At 50.6% G+C, this 13,549-nt stretch overlaps 1 long non-coding RNA gene across 2 annotated transcripts in view; it reads left to right on the top strand.

Annotated features, from left to right (window-relative positions):
• Window positions 1–13,549, top strand: part of LOC112315356 (uncharacterized) — a 222,630-nt gene that overhangs the window by 195,670 nt on the left and 13,411 nt on the right. Inside the window, exons 6-9 of one of the 2 annotated variants that reach the window (XR_008427527.1) lie at window positions 4,626–4,789; window positions 7,732–7,803; window positions 8,380–8,621; window positions 11,053–11,131. The exons of the other annotated variant lie outside the window; for it this stretch is intronic. This is a non-coding gene — a long non-coding RNA (uncharacterized lncRNA). The remainder of the gene's footprint in view (window positions 1–4,625; window positions 4,790–7,731; window positions 7,804–8,379; window positions 8,622–11,052; window positions 11,132–13,549) is intronic. 2 annotated transcript variants of the gene reach the window in all.

The following is a 13,549-nucleotide window of genomic DNA, read 5'->3' as shown; positions in this document are numbered from 1 at the left end:
GGAAGCAGGTCATTTCCACTTACTAACCCTCACTCACTGAAATTGTTTTTAGCCTCTATTTCCCCCCGCCCCTCACCCCATATCAATACAATACTTGGCAGTCTGGTTTGCGTTGTTGCAGATAAATGCTGAGCAGGTCGCATTGTTGCCCCCTGTATTTGGTCTTCCTCCAAGTGATCAATACCCTTTTTATTCACAACCTGAAAACTTGAAGAAATGAGTCAACCCGACCTATGATTCACAGATACTTGATCAGAAATGCTACATGTTGTGAAGGCGTGGTGAGAGGGAGAGTCAGAAATAAATTCCCTGGCCCTTTCAGTGCCTAGCCTGGGTGTGGTGGGGGTGGGGGTGTGTGGGAGATGTTATCTTGTGGTTTGGGGGGGTCTCTACCGTTGGGGGGCGCAGTGTGCTAGAGGACTTGGGGTGACCACACGCTCAGGGTGGCTGCAAAAGTTCCAGTTTATGCCTGTCATTCCAGACTTCTATACATTCACCACGCCTTTCCCCCATCTGTGTCAGAGTTTGGAAGTAGAGGATTCTGGGGACACTAGATCGGGAGTTCTTAAAGAAAAGATATTTTCTCACCTTCAGAGTTGCCATCTGTATTCATTGAAACATTCTGTGTCAGTGGATCGTGCATTTCACACTTGTGTTTTTCAGGGGTCTGCTGTATCATTTCATTTCCCCTCACAGCCACCCTCTGGCTAATTTAGAGATAAGAAGATTGAGGATTAGGAAAGTTGAGCAACTTGCCTGAGACTCTCCAGCTATTAGTGGGGAAGTCAAATGTACACCCATCCCTTTAGTCATGGGGTTTAGAATTGCAGGGACCTGGGGTAGCATTCTGGCCTGTCGTTTCAGCAGCCTTGTGATCTTGACATTGTGACTTCTAGCTGCAATTGGCCCATTGGTAAAATGGGGACAGTACTACCCACCATGGCCAAGGCTGTCTGTTGTCTCCTTAGTAGCAGTTGCCTCTCCAGAGTGCTAGGATCAGGCGGTAGGTAGGAGGTTGCTGTTCTAAGGGAAGACAGGCCCCAGCCTTGGCCTCAGGAGATTGGTTTAAACCAGATAACGTAATGGCGGCTATGATAATGGCAGATGCGTGTTCTCGTTGTTTTTTTTTTTTAGGGGAATCATGCTATGCAGGGGTTCTCTTTCAAGTAAAAAGATAAGGCCCTCATTAGAGGAAGTTCATTTTGTCATTTTTTTCTGCCTGGATCTTGGGTGTGATACCTGGAGGTGCGGCAGCCATCTTGCAAACATGAGGTGATTAAGCAACAGACTAAATTGGACGTTTTCCTGAAAGATAGGAAAAGCCTGGATGTATGCTGGAAGCTCTTCCACCAGGCCAAGACTGAAGACTGCCTCCAGGCTTTTTGTTATTGAAACAATTCCTACTTGTGTTTGCCACAGTAAGCTGAGTTTTTTTTGTTGTTGTTTTTTGTTTTTTGTTTTGGTTTGGTTTTTTGCAGCTGAAAGCATTTCTGATAGCTACACAGATTTGCACTGATGCACACTGTTGGGCCCCTGCGGATGGTGGTTAAGAGCCAAATTCCAGAGCCGGAGTTTCTGGGTTCTAATCTAGACCCTGTCACTGACTAGCTGTCTGGCCCTGACAAGTCTCTGTGTCTCAGTGCCCTCCTCTGTGAAGTGCCCAGTAAATGTTCATTGAGTATCGAATGAAAGATAATAGTGGTACTTACTTCCCGTGATGGTTATGGGCATTAAAGAACAAAATATCAAATGGCTAGAACACTGCCTGACACACAGTAAGTGGCTCTACACGTTTGTAAAGAGAAAACCAACAATTAAAAATAGTCTCCATTACAGGTGTCGGTGTGCACCTTCATCTGGTCGTCGGGCCCCTGGGAGCGTTTAAGATTGACCCTTAACATTGACCCTTTCACGACAGAGACTCATGGAGCATGACCCCCCCCACCCAAGGTCTGTCTCAAAGCGGTAACGGCGGTGGTTTCTTTCTGACAGAAAAGGCTCCTTAGAGAACAATGACTTGTGAAAGGAGGGGCTGTGACTACCAAGTCCTGTCATGCAGTGAAGAACCAGAATACCCGAGAGGCCCATGCAAATGGGGGTGGGTCTCCCTGTCAGCCGTTTTAGAACATTCCAGACTTTTTGAAAGGCTCTTTCCAGCCAGTGGCTTATTCTTTCGAATTTGCTCACATCTTTCTTGCTGGGAGGTGGGGGGGGGGTGTGAGGGGGAGTGTGGGAAGAGTGGGGCTGGGAAGGAGGGGGCCCTTTTGTGCCACGAGGGACAAGACCCCTGGCCAGTGTGCGCAGGCGCTGGTTTGGCCTGGGTTTCGCTCACTGTCTACTGCCTGCACAGCCACCCGCTGCAGAGATCAGGTTTGAACTGGGGCAACATGCATACATTTGGGGGAAATATATCTTCTTTGCCAGGTTAAAGGATTAACTGGTAGCTCTGTCACATAGCAAATCCTGTGGCATCTTCCTACAAAACACACACTCACCCCCCTCCCCACCTTCACCAATGGGAGTCCAGACCAAGCCACCTCCACTTTTTGCCTGGGTTCCTGCCCCCTAACTGGCCTTCCAGTGTCTACCCTTCTTCCTCTCCTAACGGTCAGGGGGATCCTTTAAAAAGGTAAGCCATGTCATCGGACTCTCCCGATGAAAAGCCTCCAGTGGAGTCCTCTCTCACATAGAATAAAACCCGAAGTTCTCATTGCACCCTTCGAGGCCCTCACTGCTCCTCCTCCTTGCCACACTGGCCTTCTTGCTGTAGGTCAAACATCCCTCCCTGCACAGGCTGGCCTCAGGGGGGTAGTACGGAATGTGACCCTTGTATGGGACACTTTCCCCTGCATACCTGCCTGCGTCATTTCCTCACTCCACTTAGATCTTTGCTCAGATGGCGGCGTCCCGAGAGGCCTTCTCTGGCCACCCGCCCTGAGCCAGGCGCCCCCAGCCCTCATTTTCTGTCATTATCCATAGGCCTTAGGACTTGCTGAGAGCAGTCATTACAGGTGACATGTGGCCTCCCCATCAGAAGATAAGCTCTGTGGGGAAAGAGGCACTGTCCCGTCCATTAGAGAAGCCACAGAACCCAGAACATCCTGGAATCGCTGTGCGCAGTAAATATTGAACTAAAGCCTTTTGTTTTGGGGTTAGAAATAAGCTATGTCTGATAAAGTTCTGAGCCTGAGGTCTCTCGTGAACCTGGTAAATTTCCCCCTAGTCCACTTCCCGGAAAGCACCAGGCCAAGGTGTAACGTCCCAGTGTGAATGCTTTGAAAGTGAACCTGAGAGTGACTGGATGATCTCTCCTGTGTTTGCTTGAAAATCCTCCTCATCGCATTTAGTGCTTTTTCTCACTCTTGCCCCTGGGCACCAGACGGGCAATCCCAAACGTGGGGTCTTTGTACCAGTCAGACCAGGGTTTCCATCTGTGATGGTTTAAAAACAAAAGCAGGGTGGCCCCGTTCCTTGACACTGTCGTTGGAAGATGGGGTCTATGTTCTTTTCTTGAGTCCTGCGGCTGCTTTGAGAAGCAGAGCCACAAAAGGTCAAGGAGCTCCCACCTGGCCTCTTGGGCCACTCGCTCGTCGTTGGGGAAGCACAGAGACTGTCACGCTGCACAAGTGACACATAGGCGCTGTGGTCTGTGGTCTCGGCAGAGCTCCCAGCCACGCGTTTGCCATCTTGGCTGTTTAGACCATCCGCACTTTCAAACGACCGCCGCCCAGCTGACATTTGACTGTAAGGCCGTGGGAAACCCCGAGGGAGAACCACCCATCCCAGCCCTCCCCAAATTCCTGACCCAAAACACATGAGTAACAGAACATGATCGTTCATTTACAATGCTAGCTTTGCGGTCATTGGTACTCAGCAGTAGTAACCAGAGCTCCACCCTGACCCTTCCTCCTGCATACAAGGCAACATCGAGCAAATCTGTCTTTAACGCCCCCGGCATCAGATTTCTCACATAGTGGCCATCAATGTCGATGTGGTGGTGGTTCAGTTCAAAAGCAAGTTTTGCTTCAGGCCTAGCAGGGCTTCTAGCGTTTACCGCATTTCCTCAAATCTAAGATGCCATCAACTATACGACTCACCATTGATTTGTGTGCCACTAAGAAAGACATGCTTCCAAAGAAACACCCAATGCCACTGGTTATAGGACATCCACCTATTTTGGAGATGTTGAAATTTAAAAAGATGGATATCTTAGGGTCTTCGATTTAAAGAATGGTTAACACAAACACCTAGTTAAGCTCAGACACAGAACAAGACCCCCAAGATTTGAGTTTGTGGGGAACAGGAGGTGAGCTGAAGGCAAACGCAGCGTTGTGTGGAAGTCTGTGGTCTCCTGTCCCGTGTTACACAACAAAACACAGCGATCAATACGGGGGACCTGGTGATCCCGACAGAAAGTGCCTTCCTCGGGCGGCTGGTAAATGGTTAGAATGCAAGTGACATCCTGTCCCGCTGACTTGGCACAAATGTGTTTTGCAAGCGGGATGAAGTCGGTCCCTGAATCTGGCTGTGAGCAGATGAATTCTTTTTAGAGGAAACTCATCTCTAGTACTGGTCATTGACCAAGCCCCATTTCTCTGTGGTTTTTGAGTCTCTCCTTTTTTTAGGATGTTAACTAATACTTCCTCGAGAGATGTCAGCCCATGAGCAGACGAAGAAGGACAGAAGTGACCCGGGCCCCATCCTGTGACACAGAAACATAAAGAAGCCTCAGAACCAGCTTGAAACTAAGCGTTGACATGGAAGGTGCCGTTAACACTCAGAGTGTTAGGTGAGCACTTTCAGGACCAGAGAGGTCAACTTTCCTGCTCAAAGTCACACAGCTTTGTTACATCAACTTAGTCCCCCAGCCGCAGCCTGGTGCGCTTACCCATAGGACTGTGCCGATCAAAAGTTTTGCAGACATGGAAATAAGCTCCCATGCCACTCCCGCACTCTGAGGGCTCTCAGCACAGTTGTCCTTCCAGCCGTCCTAAACAGGGGTTCCTTTGAAAAGCTCCCGGCCTTTGTCAGTGTGAGTATTCCCTCAGTAAGGCTCTTCCTCTCTTCCTAGTGAAAACCAAAACATCTTTCAGCACCCAGCTCAAATGGGACACCTTAACGCTGTTGGCACAGGGTGACTCGGCTGCCCTTGGCTCCAGGGCACTGTCCCTGGGGCACTTGGCTGGCCCTCCTGGGGATGTTGGTGGCGATTGCTGTCCTTCAGTGACTCCTATTAGAACTGGAAGTTTCCTGAGGCTCTGGAGTTTGACTGAGTTTGAATCCTGCCTCTGGCTTATAGCTTGGGTCCTTGGGCAAGTTTCTTACCTCTCCTGGGCTTTAATTTTCTCATGTACAAAATGGAATAGCCTTGCTTTCTCCTTCCGAGGATTGTCACGAACTTAAGTGTTTGCCCAAATCTCGAGGTAAAGGTTCTGTGTGGTTTGTTATTATGTGTGGGGGGTGGGGGGGGGTGGGGGTGCTTGCTAAGTGTCTGTCTCACTTAGTTCTCACAGCCTCCCTCGGAGGGATCTTCTTTTTCCATCATCCCCAATTTACAGATGGGGACACAGACGTGAACCCGTATGTCCATGCCACCCCGGGGGCTCTCACCGTACTCTTTCAGACTCCCGTCTCCTGATGGGATCCCCGTGGAAACCTCCCACGGACTGAGTTCTGAGGAGTTCTGTCATGTACAAACTTCTTCAGGTGGGCTTTAATTAGAGTCCTAACTTTCCACTCATTCTCGTATAGGTGGGCCTTACCCTGATTTGTAGGAAAATGATGCTACAACCACTTTAGTCTCAGGAAAATACTCTCGTTTACACAATGTGTATTCCTGCCCATAACAGATTCTTCCACCTTCCAGCTCCGATGGGCGGTGGGGTGTCAACACCAAAATTGTGCATTTATGTAGTGAACCAAACCAACACTGATTAGATCATCTGCCTTGAAAAGCTCAAGCCAAGCTCTAAGTAAAATTGAGATCCCACTGTGTTCCTCGATGCCAAGGATGTCAGGGCCACCACTGCCACGCGCCAGCGTGGCTTGGCTGGTAGAGTTTCTCTCTGGTTGATTCTTTTACTGATCCAATGGGAACTCTCTAAAATGGCAGGCACTGCCTTTATTTTTAATTCAAGGTGTTGATGTAAGAAACGTCCAAACCTATAGGGGGTTTTTGTAAGACTTTATTGGAGCCAAACTGGGGACATTGCTGGGAAGCAAGATCTTAAATGCTCCAGTGAGTGACAGTTCTGCAGTTTCTTTTATGCGTTTGGAATTCAGGGCACAGGGTGTGAGTAAGGAAGATTGCGTGGAGATGGGTAAGAGCAAGGTATAAACTAGGTAACAAGATTATGCGCTCCCTTGAGGGTGGGTACACTTCTGAATAACAGGCATTTCCAAGGCCTGTTAACCTAAATGCACAAAAACAATGGATAGGGCTTGCTTAAGGCAAAGCTAAACCCTTTACTAAAGGAATTGTAGGCCTAGGACTTGAAGGGGGGTCCAAGGTGGACTAGTTGTCCCTGATCACTGTGCAGACTGGCAGCAGGTGCCACCGTGGCCTGGCACTCGGCCCTCCCTGGTCAGCTGCAGCAGAGGGGTCTGGACTGTGATGGAGAAAGACTTTGGGGAAGGGGTTAGAAGGAGGAACTAAAATTGTTGAGGGCCTCGTCTGTGTCAAGCACTGAGCGAAGCTCTTCAAATACCTGGGGATTTTCTCTGCAACGACCTTCGCTGACTTTTAATGTCTTTCCACCGGCCTCAGAGAAGATGCTGTATGAATTCCAGCCCTTTGACGTGTCTTGAGACTTGTTTTCTGGCTCTGCGTGTGGTCTGTCTTGGGGAAATGTTGTGTCCCTGAAAACACTGTGTACTCTGCAGGCTTGGGGTGGAGTGGTCCATAGAGGGGCACTGTGAGAGGCCCGGTGCGCTTCCTGGCACAGAAGAGTGTTCACCCTGCAGTGCGCCCAGAGCAGGGGAAGGGGGAGAAGTCTGGATGAGTGAGAAGGTGCCACAGCCCCTGATCCCAGGAGGCAGACACTGTGCCTGCTTGTCCACTGTGTGGCCCAAATAAGAAGGAATGGCCAAGAACTCCAAACAGGCATCTGAGGCCAAGAGACAATGTCCAGGGATTTGCTTGAGGAAGGGAAATTTCCCCGTGGAGAGGAGAAGAAAAGCCGTGTGCAGTTTCCTTCCCTCACGCACTCGGCAAACACTTGTCTGAGACTTGCGCATCCTAGTTGCTATTCTGGATGCTGGGATATAAGGATGCATCGTATCTCCTGCCTTCCCAGAATTTGCAGACTGTGAGCAAGAACGGATAATTAAACAGGCAATTATGCCTAGAAGGGTCGGAGTCATAATGGAAAAATATTTGTATGTCAGAATACAGTCATTCTTGCTTTGTTTCTCCCATGCCTTCTGTCACACACCTGCAGATAAAACAGGGTTTCCACAGGGAAGCTAGAGGTGGAGGCAACATGGTGCTATCTGTAAACCTATTAGAGACCTTTAGGAAATGGTTTACTGAAGGGCAAGGAAATTGTGAGTACCTAGGAACCTTGTTTTTTTTTGGCGGGGGGGTACCATGGATTCTTCTGACAAATGGAAGCTATGGAGGCCTTTTCAGGATAATGACTTGAAAACACAAGTAATGGAGCACTGTGGGTTACAAAGGAAACCAATGACGTTGGAACACAGCACTATTCGTGGACTTCCTTCTCTCTCCAGGGAGGAGACCTAGAAGTTTATGGAGGAGAGGAGAGTCGCTTCTCAGACAAGGGGAGAAAACGCTTTCCTGAGGTAATTCTATGTTTATGGAATTGGTTACCATTAAGGAGTGCCCCATGGGAGGTTTTACTTTCAGATAGGCTGAGGCATCTCTGTAGAAGCCCTTCGTCTCCTGCCTTTGGTGAGCACACGCTTTCTGTTTTTTTTCTCACCGGACAGTGTGCCCAGACTTCTAGAGGGCAGCCACATTGACCTGGCTGAATTTTCCACCTTTTGAATTCCCCTTGTTGCTTCCTGGGTGGAAGGCATATCCCAGTGGCAGGGGGTGTGGGGCGGTGGGGCAAGAAAAGTTGAAGGCTGACTTTCAACTTTTGGGCGGGGAGGAAGGAAGGCCTGGTGATCCTGGGTGGGCGTTCCATATCCTTCGTTAGGTTTGGGAACCCGATGGGGAGTTCACCAAGCAGAGAGTGCTACCCAGCAGGGTGGAGTGACTCTTTATGGGAGCTGAAGAAAAGCCTGCGGTTCAGGGAGGACCCGTGCAGTGCTCTGAGGTGGTAGAGGCTGTGGGCCCCGTGAGACCAGACACTAGTTGTGGGGGAACTGCTGCATCCACTTTTCCTATATCTCCCATCCTCATTGCCACCCTAGGACATGGGGAGTCCCCCTTCTACCAGTGAGACAATGGACACCCAGCTCCAGCTAGCAGTGGAGGAGCTAAGCTCTGATTTCATGAAATCCCAGGCTCCAAGATCTTTGTTTCCATTGCCACATGCCTAGCTGCCTCCCTTCGGAATGGAGGCACTGGGTACAGCTCCTGGAATTCGTTTGCTTAGGATCAAATCCCAGATCCCCTCTGGATAGCACCACGATGTATCCCAGGTGTATCCCAGGTAAGTTCCTCAGCCTCAGGGTCCTCACCTGTAAAATGGGATGACTTTATCACCTAACTCAAGGACTGCTCTCGATGCACTGCTCAGCCGGTGTGGTGCATATAAAGCTCTGAGCACACCTGCCTGACATGTAAGTGCTCCTTGAATATTGATTACCATGCTTGTTATTAGCCCAGCAGGATGTCGAGGGATGTTGGGGGTGGGGGGTGGGGGGCCCTGGTGTTTGCTCACTCCTCTGTTTACTCCTCCAATGGGCAGGCACTCATGAGCTTGTTTTTCCGGTACAAAGGTGGCTGTGGTGTTCTGGAGTGACCCAACAGGGCTGAGGTGATTATACAACCCCACACACCCGGCCAAGTTCAGCACGTGCCTTGGCAGCCTGCTGAGCCTGTGCTGCTGTGGTTGAGAGAACCACTACCCTTCAGCCCACTTTCTCACTCTGGAAAAGCCTGACCTTTATTCAGAATCATCTTCCAGTCTCCACGTCACCCAGCACACTCCTTCAGCCACTCCCTCCCCCAGCAGCCCAGTGTCTCCAAGACGGTTGTTTTTCCTTCATCTCTTTCTTTTCCTACTAACTCTCTGTCCCCCTGTGAAACTTGTCAGGTGCTAGGGAGGGTACAGTAAGGACAAACAGCCTGGGCTTAAGCCCGGCTGTGTACTCAGTGTGGTGCAGACAACTGCTCTGCTTAAGGCTCCTTGTTGGTATAACGTGTACTATTACATATACGCACAGATCTATAATAGATACAGTTACTTTTCACCAGGTTGTGAGGATTAACTGGTCAGGTAGGATAACCCATGGGACACACTGTAAGCACTCAATGCCATCATTATCAACCAATGCTGTCGTTATTCGTCATAGGAAAACTCAGGGTGTTTTCCTCACTCTAGGCTTTGTGGGTCTCAGTTTCCCCATTGATAGGGGCCCTGGTGAGTTTGTGAGAATCAGGATATAAGAGGGGTGTGAGAAGGCTGGAGGTCACAAATTGGACAGATCTCTCCTCCTCCCTGCTCAGGCTCAGCCTGTAGCTGAGCTTCAGGCCTGGGGTAGCATCTACCCTCCCCACATCTCACCTGTTTTGGTTGAAGGCTGTCTCTTTCTGATGGAAGCCCAAGGCCTAGAGCAGTACCTGGCTCTTGGTATGTACACAGCAAACACCTCTTACTGAAAGGAGATAAAATATGGGGAGTGCCTGCCACAAAATAGATTCGCCTTAAATAGGTGTATTGCAGTGTCTGTTCTAAAGCAGGAAGCTGCAAACTATGGCCCACCACCTGGTTTTGTAAATAAAGTTTTATTGGAACATAGCTACACCCATTCATCCACATATTGTCCAGGGCTGCTTTCCTGCCACAATGGTGCAGTTGAGTAGTTGTGAGGGAGACATAAGGCCTTCAAGCCTAAAACATATATACTCTGGCTTTTTACTGTCAGTCTCTTGGCTCCTGCTCTGGACGGCCAGACCCTCTCTGCAGGTGACCACAGATTTTATTTTCCCCTGACTGCAGGTGTACGGGCAGTTACAAGTTGAAAACAAGAAGCTAGCTTGACGTATGTTTTCGTGATGCCCTCTCTGAGATACTTCGTTGTCCTTTGATTCTGTAATTCCACCACACTATTCTGCATGGTCAGAACTGGCTTTTCTGTGTGTGCCACCCCCGCACCCCGGACCACCCCCCTTCCCACTCTATGGACCAACCCCCCCACCCCCAGCCCCAGGCCCAGCTCTCATATGTTAGGTGGTGTTACTTTCATTTCTTTGTAAAAAGAAACTCAAGCCACCTGCCAATTGTTGGCTGGTATATTAATTAGGGACTAGCCCTATATCCTGAGACAAATGTAGACCTAGACATGTCATAGGAGGAGAGACAAGATAACAAAGATTGCCCATGAGGTACAATTTACCACATGGTGTCAGTGAATAGGATGCTGACAGGGAGCCTGAGGGAGTCCACGTGTCTGGGGTGCTGAGTGCATAGGTTTCTGATTCACTCTTCCATTCTTATGAATGGAATGACCTCAGACACTGTAGTGAGCCTCACTCAGCCTCAATTTTCCTATCTGTAAAATGGCAACAATGATACGGTAATGTATCAGGTGCCCAAAACATAGTAACTAGACAACTCACTTTATAATTCAAGAAATCCTTTGTTTCTGTTTGGAAGAGAAATAGTCGAAGATCTCAACTTTATGCTGACACTCCCTTGATGGTGAGGACCCACAGTTAGGAGCCTCTTGGGACCTTGGTTTCATGGGGTGGTGATTGGGGTCTTTCTGGATGGAGCAGTGTTATCAAGCACTCTGAGGTTTCTCTTGAAGGGCTCCCTGTCCACCACTCTGCTAGCTGAGCAATGCAGGCTGGGCTGTTGTTCTGCTACCGCTTCATCCACCGCCAGCAGATTTTGTTCTTTTTCTCTCTCCTGAAAGACCAAAAAAACAGGCTCCGAGAGTCCTAAGCCCCAAGGAGAAGACCGCCCAGGAACCACTGAAGGCTGAGTGCACCAAGGTGAGTGTATCCTGGCAACCAGGCCCAGAGCCCAGCTCCGGACTGGCAGAGGTGCAAGCAGCCAGCCCAGACTTCCAGGTGAAGAGGCAGGTCCCTTCTGTCTAGTTCATGGCTTAGAACAACACCTAGAACTAGTAAGTGCTTTGCCAATGTTTGTTGGCAGGATGAACGGTCAGCCACTGTGAATGACACACTGCCTGTTGTCCTCAGAGGCTCCAGCCTCCTGTGTCTCTTTGACTGTGATGCCCCATCATGCCAGCAGGTGAGCCACAGGCTCAGAGCAAGAGCACATGGCAGCCCCACCTTCCCCTCTCCCCAGCCCCCAGTCATTACCTGTTCTGGTCCTCATCACGAGCCTACTAGGCCCTCTCTGCCAGGGCTCCTCCCACTGTAGCCCCTAGCCCAGCCCTATGAGGGTCAGGAAGTCAGCCAAGATGCTCCAGCCCCTGACCACATCCAGACCTCCAGGGATTGTTAAACTATGGACCCTCCACCAGATGAGCTAAGTGGTCTGTTTTTGTAAGGACCTTGATTTAAGAACTGCTTTTACATTTCCAGAGGGTTGAAAACTACAAAAAGAATATGCAGTAGAGACCATATGGCTAGCTGAGCCTCTGTCCTTTATAGAAAAGGTTCGCCAACTCCTGGTCCAGATCGTCCTCCAAGTAATAGCCAGTGGTGCCCGCTGTGTGGGCCCGGTGCCACCTAAGGCTGTGAGCACACAGACTCGTTTCCTTTCTCCTATCTACGCTGAAGCAGGTGTGATCACCCACCCCCAGTAGAGATGGGGCGCTGAGGGCAGGGGGGGCAACTTGCTCGCCTGAGCATCTAAGGAGGGGCAGAGCCAGGACACACACTCAAGCGACCTGGCTTCATGACCAGGCGCCACTCTGCCTCTGGATGTGGCCCTGCTCAAGCTGTTGGACTCGCCCCTGCGCTGTCCCATTCTGGGGCCCTCATCGTGGGGATGCGCGTCAGAAATACTGCCCATTCCCCAGCCCCCATTAGTTGTTTCCCTCCTCTGACCCACAGCCAGCGACCAGGTGTCTTGCTGCCCAGCCTCCTCCCACCCCACCTCCACTGGGTCATCTCCTACGGGGTTACTGGCAGGACGGTGGTATCTTTCTCTCTTTCTGCCCCACCGTGGGGCCTGAAACCCTGGTCCATCTGGGATAATTCTCTGTGCACTGGCCCTGAGTTTATACCCTCTTTGGGCTACTGGGGCCTCCCTTCCTGGGGCAGTCCCAGTGCCCCCTCTCCTCTCTGTCTTCTCCAGCCCCTCCAATAAAGAATTAGACTCCTGGTGCATAACAAGGGTGGGGGAGGGGTGCAGTCAGCTGCAGGTCCTGAGCCTTCACCCCTCTGTAGCCCCAGGGCTGAGGCTGAGACACTCGCATCCTGGGAGGAGCAGAGCAGCCCTGGGTTTAGAACAGCACAAAGAACAGCCCCGCAGGCCTGGAAACTAGGGGAAGTGCAACTGTCAGGGCCAGGGAGTAGGGGGTGGCGTTCTCCGACATCAACAGGCCTGATGCAGGGGCACATAGAACCTGCCCTTCCGGTGGTGGCCCCTCTGCCCCGGCTGGAAATCACTGTGTATAGGGGGAAGATAGGCCATTTTCAGTGTGAAAATGTCTCCTGCTGGCTCCCCGTCACCATTTTACAAACAAGGCCACTGCAGCTCTGAGATGAAGTGATCCGCCCAGGGTCATGCAGCTCATCAGCAGGGACTGGCCCCCACCAGAGCTGTCTCCCTGAGCCTCCTGCTCTCCTGGGCACTGCATGCGGCGCCCCTCGGTTCCCTTGCTCGTGTTTCCCCAATGATTCAGAGTTGTGTGCTCTTTCTGAGGAAGGATGCTTTTTAAGGGCACTTTGGAATTGAGGGTGTGTAGGAGGCCTCTAGGTCAAGGCCAGCCAGGAGATGGAGACACACTTGAGAAGGGGCGTCCAGCAAAGCCCTCTTTGCAAAGGTGATGGTCAAGATAAAGACCTGAAAGGGCAGCTGCAGGGAGAACGCGGCAGATGATCAGACAAAGGCCCTGAGATGCGAAACACTTTGGCTTAGTGGAGAAGCTTTAAGAAGGCAGGTGTGACCACAGGTAGTGAGGCGGGAGCGAGCTGCCTTCTGTGAAGCTGGGGGCTTGGCAAAAGCCAGGTGATACCGGTTTGTGGGTTCCGGTAGGGAGCTGGTTTTACTCTAAGAGCACTGGACTGTCACAGAGGTATTTTGTGGGTAATTCACATTTTAAGGTCACTCTGGCTGCTGGGTGGTATTGATCTCTGAGTTGGGAGGTGATCACTGAAGCCGTTGAGACTTGGGAACAGGAGAAGGTAAGGTTTATTTCAGAGCAGTGGACGAACAACAAGGCCAAGGGCCCTGGTAGAATGGGGCAGAGAAAAGAAAGAGGGACTAGCATAGCG

Source organism: Desmodus rotundus, chromosome 8, assembly GCF_022682495.2.
Source record: "Desmodus rotundus isolate HL8 chromosome 8, HLdesRot8A.1, whole genome shotgun sequence".
Lineage (NCBI taxonomy): Eukaryota > Metazoa > Chordata > Mammalia > Chiroptera > Phyllostomidae > Desmodus > Desmodus rotundus.
This window is presented reverse-complemented; position numbering and strand designations above follow the sequence as displayed.